The sequence below is a fragment of the Panthera onca genome, chromosome C2 (assembly GCF_046562875.1).
Source record: "Panthera onca isolate mPanOnc1 chromosome C2, mPanOnc1 haplotype 2, whole genome shotgun sequence".
In the NCBI taxonomy this organism is placed as follows: Eukaryota; Metazoa; Chordata; class Mammalia; order Carnivora; family Felidae; genus Panthera; species Panthera onca.
In genome coordinates this window covers 40821724-40841838 of record NC_138347.1, presented here as the reverse complement: position 1 = coordinate 40841838, position 20115 = coordinate 40821724, and the positions used below count along the sequence as shown (strand labels likewise).

The 20115-nt window shown below is 36.8% G+C and overlaps 1 protein-coding gene across 1 annotated transcript in view; it reads right to left on the bottom strand.

Moving 5' to 3' along the window:
- CSNK2A2IP (casein kinase 2 subunit alpha' interacting protein) overlaps window positions 1–20115 on the bottom strand; it is a 517960-nt gene that overhangs the window by 401596 nt on the left and 96249 nt on the right. Inside the window, exon 2 of the mRNA XM_060640230.3 lies at window positions 5937–6083. The gene's annotated coding sequence lies outside the window, so the exon portion shown is untranslated. The remainder of the gene's footprint in view (window positions 1–5936; window positions 6084–20115) is intronic.

The window sequence follows — 20115 nt, the reverse complement described above, 5'->3', positions numbered from 1 at the left end:
TTATTTATACACAGAATCTAAAAAAATAAATAGTAATAATAAACAAACAAACAAAAAGCAGAAAAAGACCCATAAATATAGAGAACAAACTGATGGTGGCCAGAGGGGAGTGGGGTAAGGGGGATGGGCAAAATGTGTGAAGGAGAGTGGGAGATAGAGGCTGCCAGTTATGGAATGAATAAGTCACGAAGATAAAAAAAAAAAATGCAGCTAGGGAATATAGTCAATAGCATTATAATAAAGTTCTTTGGTGACAGATGGTAGCTACATTTGTGGTGAGCAGAGCATAATGTATAGACCTTGTCAAATCACTATGCTGTACACCTAAAACTAATGTAACGTTGTGCATCTACTATAATTAATATAACTAATGTATACTCTGAATTCTGCTCAATAGCTATTCTTTATTATTAAATTCTAAGAGAAATTCTGAAAAAATTCTTATAAATGTATTGGTATGAACAAATTCCATAACTATAGAAAAATCAATAGATATTTTGAAGAAGAAAAATGGAAAGATTTTTTTTTTATGAAATGTCAGGAGGTTGTGTTTGTGTTAATGAGAAACATTATCTTACCAAAGAATCCCCGTATCCTCATTTCCATTTATATAGGAAATTGATTAATACTTAACTAATTGGCACATGCAAATGGGGATTAACTGAATTCACTTTTCTTCACAACTCAACGACTGTAATTTAGATCCTTACTTAGATTTAAATCTTTTATTATTTTTGAAGGTAATCATCTTCTTGTTGTTAGAAATAAAATATCAAAGCACCATGCTAATTATAGCTTATTTGTGTCTCACAAATTAGCTAATTAACATTACTGGAAAGTAAATGTACAGTGAGCAAAGTTTAAATTCCTGAATTGGAGTCAAGCCTTTTATACACTATAGTGATGAGATATATGCTATTGAATGCCATTGGGTCAGATATACTTTGGAACTAATAACTATAGCTATTCAGTTTTACTTCAAAAGAATAGCTTATTCTGATGTTTCAATGCAATTACATCTGTGAACTTTTTGCAGTTAGCTCTCCGAGATAGATAAGAGATGTGAGGAGGTGGGAAACAGAAAGATGTGTATGGCTAGAAAAGCAATTTTTTAAGTAAAATCTCAGAAGGTTTATGGCGTGCATGATTTGCTTGGGGGAAATGCTATAAAATCTGTATTCATAGTTTTGGCTTAACTGACTAGTCCATTTTGAAAGCTAAGTTTTCTGACAATGATAATTTCTTAGGTTCAGGGCAAAAATTTAGTTTCACAGTTTATCTAGACAGAAATGGCTAAAAACCTATTACTTTCTGAAAGGCCTAACCCCAATTCATTCAGAAGCAAATTTAATGTAAGGTGGGATAGTCCCTAAAACCAGAGGCATGTTTTGAGGAACAACCCTTAGTCAGCAGTGATATAGGCCTTATCGGAAGTATTAGGAACAGGACTTGCCCTTGGCTGTTTGCATATCAAATATTTGTTGAGAAGCTACTCTGTGTCAGGAACTGTCCTACAATCTTAATACAGACTAGTGAAAAAGAATGGCAAGACTATCATCTCAAAAAGAGCATACAGGTACAGGGGACAGAACAAATATATAAACAGAAGAAGAAGTTAATTGCATGTTGTGACAACTACCATAAACAAACAAACAAAAACCCTGAGAGCTGGGATAGCACTAAAGTCAAAAGCTTGATAAGTAAAAAGATCTGGGCATGGAAGAAATATTGAAAAGGTCATTTCTGGCACATGTCCCAAGATGCAGAAGAGCCTCATGTGACCAAGGAGCTGAAAGAAGATGGCTATACCTGGAGCATAGTGAATAGTGAGCATGAGAGAGAATGTTAAAACGAAGTTCTGGAAACAGAGGCTGGGCCAGGTTACACCAGGCCTTGTAGAACTGGGTAAGAAGCTGGTTTTGTTTTATTGTATTGTATTGTATTGTATTGTATTGTATTGTATTGTATTGTATTGTTTTGTTTTGTTTTAAAGCTGATTTTATTTTAGGGGCACCTGGGTGGCTCAGTCAGTTAAGCGTCCAACTTCGACTCAGGTCATGATCTCATGGTTTGTGAATTGAGCCCCACATCGGGCTCTTGGCTGTCAGCACAGAGCTCGCTTCAGATCCTCTATCTCCCTCTCTCTTTTTGCTCCTCCTCCACTTGTTCTCTCTCTCCCTCTATCTCTTTCTCTCTCTCAAAAATAAAAACATTTTTAAAAAGCTGATTTAATGTTCAACTCAACAGGAAGACATTAAAAACCTTTAATCTAAGGAATGATATGAACCTCAATCATTTTTAGGAAGGCCATTCTTGACTAGGTGAGAAATAAATTGTGGAAAAGTAAGAGTGGAAGTTGGCAGACATACAGAGTATTCTACAATGTAGGTAAAAGATGTCGATGTCCTGATCTCATGGCCATTGTGAAGACAGAGGAAAGAATGTATTCAAGAGGTAGAGGCAGTAGAAATTCCTAATGGAGTGGAAATACGGATGAGCTATAGGAAGTCTCATACATAAGTAGCATGAAAGCCTGGGTAAATCAGAGTGCTACCTGATAAGAAAGGAAAATCTGGGTCCTAGTCAGGGACACCAAAAAGCCTTCAGAGTGAAAGGTCAAGGTAGTCTTGGCTAACCCATGAATATTACTTAATCCTAATTCCCACAGGCAGAAAGCTCAAGCTAATGTGGGGGGTACCAGAATACACCACACGATAATATGCCTCTTCGGCATATGGGTTATTTTAAGCGAAAGGGCATTGAGAACCAGCAGAGGCTGGAAAAGCTCTAAAAATAGGGCACACGTTCTCCCTAGGTAAAGGAGATTTCCTTTTGTAAAGGTGTCTCTCTCCAGCACCTGAAAGAGATAGACTTTTTTTCATGCTATTTAATTAGGTTCATATCATTTTTTAAAATTATTATTTAAATCCAAGTTAGTTAGCATATAGTGTAATAATGGCTTCAGGAGTAGAATTTAGTGATTCTTCACTTACACGTTAACACCCAGTGTTTATCCTAACAAGTGCCCTCCTTGATGTCCATCACCCATTTAGCCCATCTTCCCATCCAACACCCAACCAGCAATCCTCAATTTCTCTTCTGTCTTTAAGAGTCTCTTATGGTTTGTCTCCCTCTCTGTTTTTATCTTATTTTTCCTTCCCTTGCCCTGTGTTCATCTGCTGTGTTTCTTAAATTCCTCATATGAGTGAAATTATATAATATTTGTCTTTCTCTGACTGACCTAATGCAGTTTAGTTCCATCCACGCTGTTGCAAATGGCAAGATTTCATTCTTTTTGATCGCTGAATAATATTCCATTATGTATCTCTACCACATCTTCCTTATCCATTTGTCAGTCGATGGACATTTGGGCTCTATCCATAATTTGGCTATTGTTGATAGTGCTGCTATAAACATTGGGGTGCATGTGCCCCTTGGAATCAGCAATTTTGTATCCTTTGGGTAAAAACCTAGTAGTGCAATTGCTGGGTGGTAGGGCAGCTCTATTTTCAATTTTTTGAGAAACCTTCCTACTGTTTTCCAGAGTGGCTGCACCAGTTTGCATTCCTACCAGCAGTGCAAAAATGCTCCCCTTTCTCTTCATCTTCACCAACATCTGTTGTTTCCTGAGTTATTAATTTTAGCCATTCTGACAGGTGTGAGGTGGTATCTCATTGTGGTTTTGATTTCTATTTCAAGAGGTAGACTTTTAATAACTCGTATCAATGAAGAAGGCACTGACTTAAATCTACATACCGAACCTTGTTTTAAAAATCCTTGTTTACTATACTTTCCCTGGATGTGTTCTCAAAACTTGTCTCCCTATGCCAGAAGCTCCAAACCCCTTTTCTTTTAGCCTAAAATGATATATAGGACTAAATCTAACCACCCCTTTGAGTTACTCATCACTAGGTACTCCCAAGTGTATGAACACACACATGTTAACAAACTTGTGTTTATTTTTCTCTTGTTAATCTGTCTTTGGCCAGTCTAAATTTTTTTAATGTTTATTTACTTTTGAAAGAGAGAGAGAGAGACAGAGACAGAGACAGAGAAAGAGAAAGAGATGAGCAGCGGAGGGGCAGAGCAAGAGGGAGACACAGAATCTGAAGGAGGCTCCAGGCTCTGAGCTGTCAGCACAGAGCCTGATGCAGGGCTTAAACCCAGGAACCTCAAGATCATGACCTGAGCTGAAGTCGGAAGCACAACTGACTGAGCCACCCAGGCGCCCCTTCCTTTGGCCAGTCTAATTTACAAGGACCCCATTGGAGAACCTAAGACTGGTGGAGGAAGAGATTTTTCCCTCCAGTTACTTTGCTCAGAAATAGAAGGAGATAGAGCAAGAAATGAGGGCAGAGGTAAGGAGAGGTGGGGGACCTTCATGGAGGCACATGTGACAAGTGTTTGGAAAGGGGGAAAGCCGGCCATGCAAGGCAAAGGGCATATGAAACCATAAGTTCAGGACTATCCCCTAGCTCTACCATACTCCATCAGGAAGACAAAAGTCTGATATCTATCTTAGTGTACCATAGTCCAGGCTGTACCTAAAGGGTTCACACTTCGAAGATCCAGTCCTCCTGAAATTCTAAAGGGTGTTCTAGATTTCCTTTCGTGGGAATATGAAGGTCTTGAACTATTTAGGTTACTCCAACCTTGCGTGATGTAGCCCTATGCCACATCTGAACCCTCGGAATCCCTGAAGTAGCTCTCTCATACGCCAGATGTCTTGACAGGTCAGACACAGCCTCGCTGTATGCGCCCCAGACAGAGTCTCGATCTAGTCAGAGAACAGCACAGACAAAGTGGTCATGTGCGCAGTCTGTTTGGGGAGACCTCGTCTTTCACATCTGTCTTTCCTCACTCTCACAGGGCATGCACCCCGCTGCCTCCAGGAAATATCGTCTCCCTATTTTTTTATCATCCAACTGGATAATGCACCAAACTCTTCATTTAGCCTTGCTTTTTCCCCTATAAAAATGTACGCATCCACCGTCCATCCCTTCATGGCCTTTCTAGATATAATAATCTGTGTATAAGCTCATCACAGCTTAAATCAGAGACCACGGTAGTCACAACATTCTACACAAGCCTGGTCTATCCAAAATGTTCAAAGCTAATGCTGGGAACAACAGCTCCTTGTAGTGGAAAGCAAGCCCTCTACAGCCTTAAAATTAGATCAAATAGAGGATTGCCTCACCCTGCTCTACAATGAAATTCAGGCCTTAGAAGTTGGCTTTCCAAATTATGGCATGCTTATTCTAAGAACGAAGAATTGCCTCAAATAAAGAGAAGTATGTTAAATCATCATGTGAATAAGGAGGGGAAAAAATTGTTACTGGAAAGGGAGCAAAACCTTTCGTCTTTGACCCAGTGTCCCATAGAGTGGAAAACATTTACTTTGAGATTCCATACACAGGTCAATGTACCACAGAAGCCAAGAGTGGTTTTTAAAAACAATAACACTAACCATAAGCCACCCAAGAATCAGAGACACTTTTATATAGACCAGTTTCTTCCTTCACATACTCATTTTCAAGGCCACATGGGTTGAGGAAAAATTGTGCATCCTGCTTAAGTGGTTTTCAGTGTGTATGTGAATGTGTTTTAGTCCTGACATATTTTCCTATCAGCAAGGGTAAAAAAAAAAAAAAAAAAGAAAGAAAAGAAAAAAAGAAAAAGAAAAAAAGAATGTTAAGGAAAAGAAAAGGTTTTTCTACTGCAATTTAAATGTATAAAGAAAAATTTCCACCACATTCAAAACTTTAGATAGAATGCTTACAGAAAAGTTTTATTTTATTTGGGCTATTTGCACTTTAAATCCTACTAACTAACTGAAGGGTATATTGTTCAAAAACAAACAAACAAACAAACAAACAAACATAAAAGCAGTCTTTCTATAAAACATCCCAACATAAAAGATTAATTATGTACCCTACCTTTAATACTTGACTGCTTCTTGGCCAATGCATGCATTCATTTTTCTCAGACTTTTGACTCCAGTAAGACTTCCCTCAACCACCATAAGTCATTTGTTCTTGTTGCATTGCTCCAATTCTGCAGTCTTATTTTCTAGGTGTTTGATTCTTTAAAAAAAAAAATTATGTTTACTTATTTTTGAGAGAGAGAGAGAGAGAGAGACAGAGAGAGAGAGAGAGAGAGAGAGAGAGAGCGCGAGCATGAGTGGGGGGAGGGGCAGAAAGAGAGGGAGACACAGAACTTGAAGCAGGCTCCAGGCTCTGAGCTGTCAGCACAGAGTCCAATGCAGGGCTCAGACTCACAAACCATGAGGTCATGACCCGAGCTGAAGTCAGATGCTTAACTGCCTGAGCCACCCAGACATCTCTCTAGTAGTTTGATTCTTTACATGCCCCACATTAACCTCTCATTCAATCTTTTACTTCTTTAACATATTTTAATATGTAACATGAAAAAACCTAATGAATGAATGAGCACATGTATGAGTAAAAAATAGAATGAATAAGTAAATAAGTAAATGAACCAAGTCTGTTTACTTCCATAGATTCAGATAAATAGTTGTTTAGATAAATGTTATCCTTTGATTTAAGAACCACCTCAGTATGAAGATAGAAATAAAAAATCATAAGAAGAGTTAAGTGACAAAGTCAGTTTTTGATGGGATCATTAGTCAAATAACTCTCTTCTAGGTACATATTAAACCATTTGGAAAGGTTCTGGAGAGCAGTAAGGTACCATTTGGTACAATGACCTAGTCATTTACTAAATAATACCCTGTATGTGTGAAAAAGTAATGTAATTTGACTCTTTTATGATCAGAAGGCAATTAAGGCTTTGGAGAGTAAAAACTGCCTTTGAAAACTATGGTAATCAGCAAAGAGCTTCTTTTCCAATTTGCAGATTTGTGAAAGGATTGTCTTTTGTAAAAATACCAATAATGCCAAATGAACCTGTGTGGTTGGTACATTCAAGGAAGCCTCCTTATTCATTTTCATTTTAATAAAATGCTATCTTTGAAGGAGATTGTATCAACAATTCTATAATATTTTAAGTGATAGAAACTGCACTTAATAAATTCTATGCTGTCTCTCCCTCTCCCTCAAAAATAAATAAACATTAAAAAAAACTTTTTTTTAAAAGAGATGCCTGGGTAGCTCAGTCAATTGAACATCTGACTTCGACTCAGGTCATGATCTCACGGCTCGTGAGTTTGAGCCCCGCACCAGGCTCTGTGCTGACAGCTCAGAGCCTGGAGCCTGCTTCGGATTCTGTGTCTCCCTCTTTCTCTGCCCTTCCCCTGCACACACTGTCTCTCTCTCTCTCCCTCAAAAATAAATAAATGTTAAAAATTTTTTAATAAATAAAAATAAGAAATGAATTCCAGAATATTATTAGTATCATTCTCTTCAAAAAAGCATTATCTAATTTAATTCCCACATAAACCTAATATGAAGGTATTATAATTATCCTTAATTTACACATGGGGAAAGTGAAGCATAGAGAGGAATAGTAACTTACCCAACATAAGTGAGGTTAGAGCTGAAATGTGAGCCCAATTCTGCCCTACTTTTGAACTCAAGCTTTTAGTGATTACAATATGTTCTTCTTCCTCATGTATAACCAAAGAATGTAAGCTCCAACAGGGCAGGTTTGCTTATCTGTTTGGTGCACTGATATATCATAAGTGTTTAGTTCAATGCCTATCTCACAGAGCAGGATGAGACAATGGATGATTGATGATATAAATGATACATAGATAGATACACAGATAGATAACAGATTGATAATCACACACACACATAGATAAATAGATCTATAATATATAGATATATATAAATATCACAAATATATATAAATATATACATATATATTTATACATGTATGTATATATACACAATATATATGTATATATTTATATTATATATATAATATATATATATCATATATATATATATTATATATATAATTAAAAACATTTAAAGTAAGAGAGGTACAAAAGATCCTTCTTGACCAGTTCAGCTATGACAGGAGGTCTGTTTTCACAAGCCTTGAAGAATGTGCTAGGTTTGAATGGACAGCAAACAGAAGAGAATTTTTATACAGGAGGAAAATTATTTTAAAATTTCAGAAGAAGAAAACAGATGAAATTGAGTAAGTACTGCTAAGAATATCGATAACTAATAGCAGGAGAAAAATAATATTAGGGTCCTAAGGTACTGCTGATGAAAGAACCCCAAGGCCAAAGAGATGACTTAGCACTCTTTGAAATAAGCTTTAAGACACGTTAGGTGCTTAATTATGGGAACAGCAGGGTGAAAGGGATATTCATTTGTCAGCAGTATTCACTTCCATCTTTCCTCTCCATCTAATTTGTACCTTCTTTTCAAGGCAAAAACAAGACTACTTAGAGGTTATTTGCAAGAGTCCTTTTGAAGACAAAAATTTCCAAGAAACCAACTCCAGCCAATAAAAATCTGAATTTAATTATATGAGGAAAAATCAAAACTTGTGTAAAACAAAAATAAATGTTACAACTGGCACACAGTAATATAGAAAAACTCACTAATAAAAAAGCACATTTTTTTGAGGCAATAAAACTTAGCCAATACTTATGTGGTGGAAAATCCCAACCTACATCCACTTTGCCAGTATTATTGGATAGTTTTAATTATCAAGACTCCAGAGACTTCCCTCATGTAAGGAAAATATTACTTAGAGATATAGGATATCAACTTTCACCTTATATATTATAATATATAGATGTTATTTTCATGGGTTTTCACCATGGGAGAAAATCCTTTCAAACAAATTACTTTCCAGTTTAGAATATTTTCCTGTACATCGGGGGCCAACTCAATAATTCTGAATGCTTTGAGAAGTAAAGCACAGGAAATTCTTTCATCTTTGAGTTGGCATGCTTCCTCTTCTACACCATAATATTGCACTTAGTATTGGTTGGATAAGCGCAAGCTGGCTGTCCCTCTGCCCTCCACAAACCACAACCATGATCATATTTATCTTATTTGAAGGGCCAAGTTCAAGTAAAAGGTTCTCAGATCAGGGTTAAAGGCACTAGCAGTTTGGCAAGATTGATTATGGTAAAACAGAAATGCCCTTTGTAAAATAACAAAGAAGCAAAAATGTCCATGTACTTTGTGTTTTGGTTTAAAAATAATTTCCTATGGTATACCAGTTCCTTATTAAATACCAATAGCACATTGTCACTAAATTCACCAAATCAAACATAATTTGAATCCCTTAACTGTTTTCCATATTTTATTTCATCACCAACTCAATAACCATTGCTTTATTGCATAGTCTCAGAATTTGAAAATCATATATTCTAAAAGTCTTTATGGACCTGAAGATGATTCTTGTCATAACTACTATTGAGCTGGGGTTATCCCTAGATGAAACATTTTTGTTCTACTGATTAGTAAAATATTAAAATCGATTTAGAGTTGCATGAGAGTACATAGCAGCTTGTACAAAAGCTTAGTAATTAAAGTACCAGAATGATACCATTAAAAAGCAAAAAGTTTTATATTACATCATAGAGAACTGTGCCTTCCTTCGTAGGATATAATTATTTATATATTTTTATATATTATTTATTTTCAGGAATACTTATCTTTATTTCAGAAACATGAATAGAAATAGAAATTTCACTGTCCATGTTAAATGGATCAGTTATAAGTTCAGGATATATTAGAAACAAAAACATACAGACAAGTAAACAAGTTTGACCTATAATCTGTTGAACATTTTGGATTTTTTCTTACTCTAATGGAAATTTATAGTTAACAATCAAAGATTATTATAGAATGTATTCTAAAAATAGACTTCCCAACTCAAAAATAATAATCTAGAAACACAAGTCCTCCTCACTTTGACAAAAGTGATTACATACATAACCCCATTTCACGTCCAAGTTAGCTACATATTTTATAGAAAGATTAACAAGTCTCCCTAGTATTTTGTGGGAGAATCATTAATAAATAAATCTCAGGTGCAGTTGCTAAATCACCCTGGCTACATTGGAGTTGCCCATTTGAAAAGCAGTTCATTTGCAAATTATTATCTGCAAATCAGGGCATCTGATTTTTTTCATTTTTCATTTAAGGCTCTGTTTATGCTGTGTCCATCATACCTCAGCATAAGCCAGTCCCTTAAGATTTTTTGTAGTACTTCAGTTTTAGCTGCCTTTATAGATTATAAGTAACACACAAACTTCACAGACATATGCACATGAATCTTCTATTTTGTGCCCTTGAAGAAATCCTGAGAAAATTGTAGTGAAAACCACTGGTTTAGCATCTTCAGTCATAACCATTTGAACTAACAGTACATTGAAAGCTGTGAAAGAATATTATTTTTACAAAAAGACCTCTAAACAGTGTAATATTGGCAAAGGAAATAGAAACATAATTTGTAGTTATTAAGAAACATCTAATACATTTAAAAATAAATAGGAGGACAAGGTTTTCCAGAGGATGGGGGTCTATAAACTTTTTCAACTGACAAGAATGGTTGAGTTAGATAAAGACATTTGGCGGGGGGGGGGGGGGGGGGGGGTGGTTTAAATTTGCCACTGGGGACAGCATTAATGACTTGAAAGAAAAACATCAGTAAAGATTTTTAAAAGATAAAAATCATCAGATCTTTCCTCCTGTATATACACCAGCTACCAGTGAATCTATCTGCTAAGGAACCATTAGAAATTTGTAAGACAATATGAGTAAAAAATGTTTGGTGATAGAATCAATAGATCATCCCCTTACATTCCTTCTGAAACCATTAGATACCCAGTTATTGAAGCCAGATCCCCAGAATACATCCTAGAATCTTTCTCTCTCTCATCCTGTATATTTAAAAAATCATCATTTTTTTTTCTAAATCTCTTGCATCTATCTCATATCCCATACCCTCAAAGAATTCTCTGTTGCCAATTGCCTATATCACTAGTATTTCTTATTACCCCTTCTCCTTTTTCTCAATACATCTCATTTTTTCTCTAGAATTTAATATTTTTTAAATTTCATATAAGATCCTGTCTCTCAGAAATCCATATCCTGAGGTGCCTGGCTGGCTCTGTTGGAAGAACATGCGACTCTTGATCTTGGGGTCATGAGTTTGAGCCCCAATTTGGGTGCAGAGATTACTTAAATGAATAAACAAAAACTTTAAACAAAAAGAAATCCATATCCTATAGGATAAAGTCTTATCTCTTTACATTGGTGCCCTATGTAGTCTGTCCCTTTGCCTAAATCAATTTCATCCTCCATATCTCTGCTAAACACATTAAGCCTGCAGTGGACTCTCAAAGACAATATTCTTTTGTGACTTTGAAAAAAAAAAAAAAACTAAAAAAAGCTTTTTCTTCTTTCTTTTCTAATTGTCTAGTAAGTCCCTCCTAGTAAGTATGTAGCTCAATTGTCACCTCCTTTTTGAAGACTTCTGACCTCACACCAGACTTCTTGCTCTTTCCTCTATCATAGCACATATCACGTTGTAATGGCCTGTCATGTGGTTCTTCCCTCACCAGAACCAGAATGCCGCAAGAGCAGAAATTATTTCTTACTCGGTTTTGTACATGAATCCACAATATCTGCAATAAGCATTCTAGAATTGAAGGAGTGAAATTAATGTTGTCCTAGATCCAGTTGCCTCAAGGCAGAGCCTGGAATTGGTTTCCATGCAAGGGATTCACTGGGGCAGTGCTCTTGGAGAAACCTGATGGACACTGAAGAAACAGGCCAAGAAAGAAGCTGAGCAAAGGTGTGATTTTAATGGAGCCTGAGCCTCAGCCTGATCCCAGCAGGAGCTTTGGAGCACTGGCGGCATATCAGAGTTGTATCCCTTTGAGACAAGGGGGCAAAACTTTGGGACTTCTGTGTTAGCAATCGGTTGCACTCTGCCAAAGATTGGAGGGCAGTGATGGTGGGCATTATAAACTCCCTCTCCGTCTCCAGGCAGCAACTAATGGCAGCCCAGGAGGTAAAAGGAAATAATGGTGAGCCTCTAGCAGCCAACACTTACTGCCTCTGAACCATGGGTACTTACACCTGGGAGGAATCTGGGTAAAACACCACCAGCTTCTACTACAAACATACCACAACTACACACATCAGCACTATCACCTTTTCAGAAATTAGCTATCTAGAGATTTCCTTTTTATTTCATACCTGATTGCTCTCCTATTCCAGTGAATTCATAGCTCCACATCCTGAGGAAGTGGCTTCTTAACCAGACATATTGGGTTGCCTTCCACTACCTGAAATATACATAACTTTTAACTGTGCAAACACACCAAGGACATTAGTGAGCTATAGTGCAGTTATATAGTAGCAGTGGTGTGGTAGTTCTTCCAAAGGAGATTTCTAAGCAAATCAAATAGGAGAAAGCTGTGTTTCAACATCTAGGGCTAACTACAGATTAATATAATTAAAAAGGACACCAGATCCCCAGCAAACACTAAGAATATTTCTTTAGAACATTTACTCTTTCCACTTACCATAGTTACCCTCTCTTTTATTCCCTTTTATTGGCGTGTGGAAATCTATGTGTTATATCTGAGATTTTTTTTCTCAATAACTTCACCATACATTAGAGTAAATAAATGATTGGCCATAGTACATACTGAAGCCCTTCTTATAGGGCTGAGTCTGTGTGAGGCTTTATAATCTTTCCTAGACACTGGAAACTAAATAAATGGTATATCATTCATCATATGCTGAGCATGTATCTCAGGATAGAAGCATTTTAAAGGTTTGTAGCCCACAAAAACATTAATGTGAATAGACATTTATTAATATTCATGCAACATTTATACACACCAGCCCACACAGACAAAGAAAACAAATGGAAATGATCTTTCCACTACATTTTAATATCTTTTCAGAATCACTGTATTATAGTAAACAACTATTCCAAATATTTTCTAAAATCAATGGTGTGGGGTATCAAAGAGCACTGGAGATAAAAGTAAGTCCCCAAAGGAAGTATTTCTTCTAGATTATAAATAAACAGAGGAATTAAAAATGAGACAGAAAATTCCTGCTAATACACATGCCAGTTTTAATCACGAGTAATGCAAAGATATGTGTAGCAGTAAGAAGCTGCTGACCTTTTAAATGTTGATTTTGCAAATTTTTTGTTTACTGTACTGGATTCTGACAACACATTCCTATTAAGACCATCACATATTGATGAAAGAGAATTCTACTCACTTAAAGCTAATTTGAAGAAATATCTGTAAAAGTACAAGGGCATCTTGTGGCACATTAGCAATGGGTACAAAAGGTACCCGGCAAATGTCAATAGCAGTCATGTGTAACTGAGGGCAGAGAAGAGTGTGTGTTAATTCAGGAAAATCTGGCCCACTCCAAGGATTTTTACAATCCCTAGACTATTTTTAAGAAATTCTCAAAATTGAATCACACATTTAAAATGGAAAAAACAACTAGCTGCATCCAATTCAGGTATGAAACTAAAGATAAGGAAATTCAGGCAGCCCTTGGCAGTGTGGTTGCAGCAGATAAAAATGGAAAATGTCCAAACCCTCTGACTGTAGAAAAGTCTCAACATTTGCATTTTGTTTCATTTTATTCTTCAGGCAGTATATTAACGCACAGGGATTACTGTTATAATTCCCTCTGACGCTGAATGCTCCAGATTCCAGTTGAACACACAATGTATTATTGAAACCTTGATTTCTAATTTTTAACAATTGAGAAAGCAAGTGATTATATCCTTCTCCAGAACAATTTTTAAATGACCTTCTATGAAACCAGCTAGACAGAAAAGAAGTACTTTAGTAATAAGAACCAAAATCAGGGTGTTTCTACCCAGACGAAATAAAATTAGTTGGCTAATTCAGACAAATAAATTTTAATATGAAGACAAATACAGTAGTGAGGTGGATAGAGCTTAGAAAAGCATTATTTGAATAAATTAAGTTTCAGACAAGTGAAGCTTTGATACTTTAAGTTCCGGAACTTTCACTTTAATCAGCTCATAAAAATATTTCTAAACTATATTACATTATTCCTCATTATTGTATTTAAAGAAATCGAGTGTACTGATCTTTCCTAAGTAGGTTAGGATTATTTTACAGATGCCAAATATTTTCATGAATTAAGGGAATTTCTAAATTTGTCTCTAGACTGATCAAATACTGCTGTAGCATTTAAAAGTGGCAAAGAAACGTGCTTAAAATTACTGAAGTTAAGTATGAGATTTCTCTTTGGCGACATGTTCCCAGACCTTGAATTTTTTCTGGTTGATGTTCCTTCCTCCTTCAGACATGGGCCACTTTTGCATTCTTTGATACTTTTCACAGTGGCTCTCCTTGCTTCTTATCTCAGCTGCCATTCCTCTTGTCTGTCAGTTTCTTCCCTACTTTTACCCACATTTTTTTCTTTCTTATTTTCCTTTGTATTTCTTCAAAGTTCTCAGGTCTTCACTTTTGTCTCATAAAACTGATTTTGAAAGCCAGCACCATACATGTGGATGCTGGTTATTTTTTCTCCTGTAGTTTTTGCATTGGTAACTTTTTTGGCAACTTTTGTTGATGTTACACGCAGTAGCCTTACTTTCAATTTTTTTCTGAGTTTTGATTAAAACAGTTAAGAATGCCAAGCACCAGAGGGGCTCTGTCTGCAATGACTGATTCCCTACCTTTTATAATACCGTTAATATGTGCTTCCCTCCAAGGGCTTTAAAGGATTCCCAACTTTTCCCCTAGATATTTAAGTTCCCTTTTTTTTTTTTTTATAAATGTTTCCATGACACTGATGTTCCGTATCAAAATATAAAAATACTTATAGAAAATTCCTTTCCCTTAATTATATTGCTTGTGGTAGGAGAAAGTTATCCTTAAAAGACTTTTGCAGGGGTGTGAATAGATCAGAAATATCATTTAAATTAACAGGAATTTATTACACATCAGTCACATCCTCAGAACTAAACTGAATGTTGTTTAAAAGCAGGGAAACAAGGGCACCTCGGTGGCTCAATCAGTTAAGCGTCCGACTTCGGCTCAGATCATGAGCTCACAGTTTGTGAGTTGGAGCCCCATGTCAGGCTCTGGGCTGACAGCTCAGAGCAAGGAGCCTGCTTCAGATTCTGTGTCTCCCTCTCTCACTTGGTCCCTCCCCTGTTTATGCTCTTTTTCTCTCTCTCAAGAATAAATAAAACATTAAGAAAATTAAAAAACAAAAACAAAAACAAACACAAGGAAACGATCTAGAGCCATGTTAAAGATTTTAAAAAATACCAAAATAAGATAATTTTCTTAGAAGCAGTTTTTTGCTCTAAAACAGTTATATTCCGGGGCACCTGGGTGGCTCATCAGTTGAGCGTTCAACTCTTGATTTTGGTTCAGGTCAGTCTCATCGGTTCATGGGATGGAGCCCTGAGTCGGGCTCTGTGCTGAGAGCGCAAAGCCTGCTTGGGATTCTCTCTTCCTCTCTCTGCCCCTCCCCTACTCATGCTGTCTCTGTCTCTCTCAAAACTAAATAAAATTTACAAAAATAAATAAATAAAAATGAAAATTAAAAAGTTATATTCCATTGATTGATTTGGCTGATTAACTTATTGATTGAACTTCCAAAATGTTGTTAAAGACAGTCATTTCCCCTTAAAAGAATATATAGCACTATACTCATATCATTGAGGCTAAAATAATTTAGAACCTATTTAGGAAGTATGAAAAGATAAACTGAGGCATATTAAAAATTGTAAGAGTTTATTTGAGCAAAAATTGATGGACATTGGGCAGCACCAAACCAGAAGTGGTTAGGAACATTCTGCCAACAGGCTCCAGGGAAAAGACTTACACAGAGAGAAGAGTAGAAGCAAAGAAAAAAAAAAGAAAAAAAAATTGGATTGGCTACAGCTTAAAGTCTGGCTGGCTGTTTGTGACTGGTAGTCCTTGGTGTTTTGATTTTGTAACCTTGAGGCATTTACAGGCTTTGATTTTGGTTTGCTTATTTAGGCCAACACAGCACTACGGCCACCTCAGTCTACTGGCCTCCCTGTTCAATTAATGTAACAACACTTAAATATGTTGGTGGATTGTTTCATTTCAGCGGTTCATGCCGTAAAATCCAACCCTATTAGCTAATTTAAAAGGCCATTTGCAGCTGGTTTCTGCTTACCTGTCCTGGCTGACCTCTATCCCTATGCCCAGGATCACTTTCAGTTACCTCACTCCGACATACTTATTATCACTTGATTTCTCTCTACGATCTTTTCCTTTATTTATGACCATTCTCCCACCTCCCACTCTCTTCTGCTAACTTTGGCTCTTTGGGTCAATTTAGATGTTAATTCTCCAAGAAACCTTCCAGAGGCCCTCATCCCTGCAAGCCCAGGCCAGAGAATGCAGCATAGCCAGCTTTAGGACGGCATTATCTTGACTTTCTGTACAGTTTCTGCATTTCATAGCCTGCAAAACCAATCAAAATTGAGACCTTTCCTGAAAGGCACACTAATGACAATTCATTTAGGATGAGATTTGGTTTCCTTAAAGAAAAAGCCAGACTAATATTTATATAAACTTCTATTTTACTGTAAACATTAATGAAAAAAATAGATATGATTTTGAGCATAGGGCAGAAGCTAACATTTTTCAGTGAGGATCTTGCATGAATAGGTAATCAGCAAAAAAGAGGGTAGGGATGTTAAATGGGGAGGGGCAAGAGAGATACGAGGGAAATATTACTAACAAGGTGGCTTTTGCCACATTCTGACTAAATGTAGTGGGAATACATTTCATTTTCAACTGGATCATTTATATGTTAATAAGGTATCTAGAGCAGTGATGTGGCTACCAATGGAATTAATCACATGTTTTCTATTTAATCCAAAGACACTATGGGATATGCAAATATTCAAATGTAATATTAATTGAAGCAAAATAATATGACCTTGGAAAAGTGGTCAACCAGAAATTAATGTTTATATATCCTAAAACTCCATTGTCTGGAAAGAATATAGCAATGAGGGGAAAGGCAGAGACTTGATTCTATGATGCATTTGTGGATTACAATCTGAGATCTTCTGAAGAAATACCCTGAAAAATACAATAGTGTCAAAAATAAATGAAAAGTTGGAGCCTGTAAAAGAGAAGAGTAAATATGGACTACGATTTCCTACTAATGACTTATGAAATACGTAAATGAGGCTGACATGTATTGTGCATTCCACGGAAATAAATTACATGAATAAAGAATGAAATCTTCAGTGAGAAGGAGTCGTCACTTGTGTCTAGTGGACACCAATCTGAAAAATGAAAATTAATAGATAGATTTCTTTTGGAAATATCCTAGGATATTTTTATTTTTATCTTAAAGTTTATTTTTTTATTTGAGAGAGAGAGACAGAGCAAGCAGGGGAGGAACAGAGAGAGGGAGACAGAATCCTAAGCAGGCTCCGTGCTGCCAGCACAGAGCCCAATGTAGGGCTCAAACTCACAAATTGTGAGATCATGACCTGAGCTGAAGTCAAGAATCGGATGTTTAACTGACTGAGCCCCATCCAAGAGCCCCTAGGATATTTTTAAACTTTGGATTAGGATCAGTGTGGCTATTTAATGGGGTGCATATATGTGTATTTGCCTATGTGTGAGTGTAGATAGATTGATAAAGACGGATAGATAGATAGATGAATACATAGATATTTTCATACATGGCATGCCTCTTATACTTCCACAGATAACTTTTATTAGATATGGAGCAAACATCTCAAATCTCAACGAGATAGCAAATCTACTTCATGAGTACTCATGAAGTACTCATAAATTAACGTCTGTTCTGTGAACTCTTCATCCCAGTCATCTGTCTCGTTTGACTTCCAGAACTCACTAGTAGCCAGCAGTGTATCTCAGATTCCTTGCTCTATATCCCTCTTGTCAATGAACTAAACTAATAGGAAGAGCTCTTAGCCACAGTTCGGTTTTTTTAACCTCAATCTTTCTTCTAAACTGTTTATAACATCTGTCACTATTAGTCCTTTGAAGGTAAAGTAATGGCTGAGAGTATACTGCATGCCTGCCAATCTAAGGACAGTTTTGAAACGATAACAAGTGATTTATAACTACTTACTGACAGATGCAGTTTGGAATTCTTCCTTAAGAATCCAGTCCCAACAAATAAAAATGATGATGATAAAATTCAGCTATGACTTTTGATTTAATGATAAAACTCATAATCTCTAGCCTTAATATTTTCAGAATTTTATGTTAAATGTGAAGCCAATAAAACCTGAGCAGCACGCAGGAGTACTGGGGGTTGGAGGAAAAGGAAGGCAAGGCAGTGTGGGGAGGGGGGGGAGGGGAGGAGGAAACTGCATAATAATGCATTTTGGGGAGTCTAAATTGAACTGTATCTTTGTGACAGTTATTTAGGAAATTCCAAGTTTTTCATGGTTTCCTTAAGTATGGGGTCTGGCAATAAAAAAATAATCTGGCATTTATCTTGTGGAATTCAGGCAGCCACAGAAGTCCAAATAAATCTAATTTCCATGATTCCCGTGATTTTAATAGCCATTTGCAGCATGGAAACAGTGTGTTTGCTATTAAATTAAAACTATAAATATCAAACAATCTGTACACCATAAATATGTAATAATTCTGGAATGATCATGTGACTTCAATTGTTCCAAATATAATCAAGGCTATGCATTCTCACTAGATGGAGGAATCTAATTTCAGAGGCTTAAGGTCAAACGGGGCAAAAGGTAGTGATTTCCTTACACCCTTCTCTCAGCCCTCATCCACATGCTCTTTCAAGTCAGGTTAAAAAATATACGAATGTAACAAAATGTCACTTTCGTTAACAACTTTAGGTTATGTTCCTATCTACATCTAATTTTTTAAAAGTTAGTGGACAGAAAAGTCTTCCTGAGGTGGAAACATAGAGCACAAATCCTGAGATTCCCTCCACATGTAAAGCTCTAGAACTAACTTGTTACTTAGTATCATTTAAAACTTGCCTCCCAAATTCCTTACACATAAACCAAACACTGAATTCCTATGTCAGCAGGCATCATGTCCAGAGAAGAATCAGTACTTTCTATAGCAGTGCTGACAATATCCCTGAAGGGAAGAGAGAGGATGAGAAACCCTGCCCTGACTCACAAATTTTGGGATGCATACAGAGCTCTGTGCTGACAGGAGAAAACACAGGGACAGAAACAAGAGTCATCGATGTTTAGCATCATCAAGCAAAGAGAACTTCAACTTTCCTTATAAAAGGAACTATGTACCCTGTCCCCCTTACTTTATGTTCGATTCTAGCTCAGAAATTTATACATTGTTTTGAATCTTAATATTGAATTTTAATGTTTTAATGCTAGAAGAGATCTTGGGCATTGACTAGCCTAGAGCAACAGATTGTGAGTACATAGGTTTCCATCCTTTACACTGACTCCAAGCTCCTTTCTCTTCCCAGAATGCTACCTGCCACTTTAGTGTGATAAGACTCTGAGGAAGAGAAATGATATCACAGAAGGACCTTCATTCTTTCACTGATAGAAATTCAGGAGGATTAACAAACGGCATTACCCAGAGGCCGCAAAGTCAAATCTGAGTTAGGGAGGTTAAAAAAAAGAGAGGGAGGGGGTGACTGACTGGCTCAGTTGGTGGAGTGTGCAATTCTTGATCTCCAGGTTGTGAGCTCGAGTCCTAAATTGGGTGTAGAGATTACTTAAAAATAAAAAATCTAGGAGCCCCTGGTTGGCTTAGGACTCTTGATTAAGCACCCAACTCCTGATTTTGGTTCAGGTCATGATCTCACAATTCACGAGTCCAAGCATCAGGCTTCGGCTGACAGTACAGAGTATACTTGGGATTCTCTGTCTCTCTTTCTCTCTCTCTCTGCCCCTCCACTCATGCTCTCTCTGTCTCTCTCTCTCAAAAATAAATAAATATTAAAAAAAATAAATAATAATGGGGCGCCTGGGTGGCTCAGTGGGTTGAGTGTCCAACTTCGGCTCAGCCATAATCTCAGTTTGTGAGTTCGAGCCCCCCATCAGGCTCTGTGCTGGCAGTTCAGAGCCTGGAGCCTGCTTTGGATTCTGTGTCTCTTTCTCTCTCTGCCCTTCCCTTGCTCGTGCTCTGTCTCTCTCTCTCTCAAA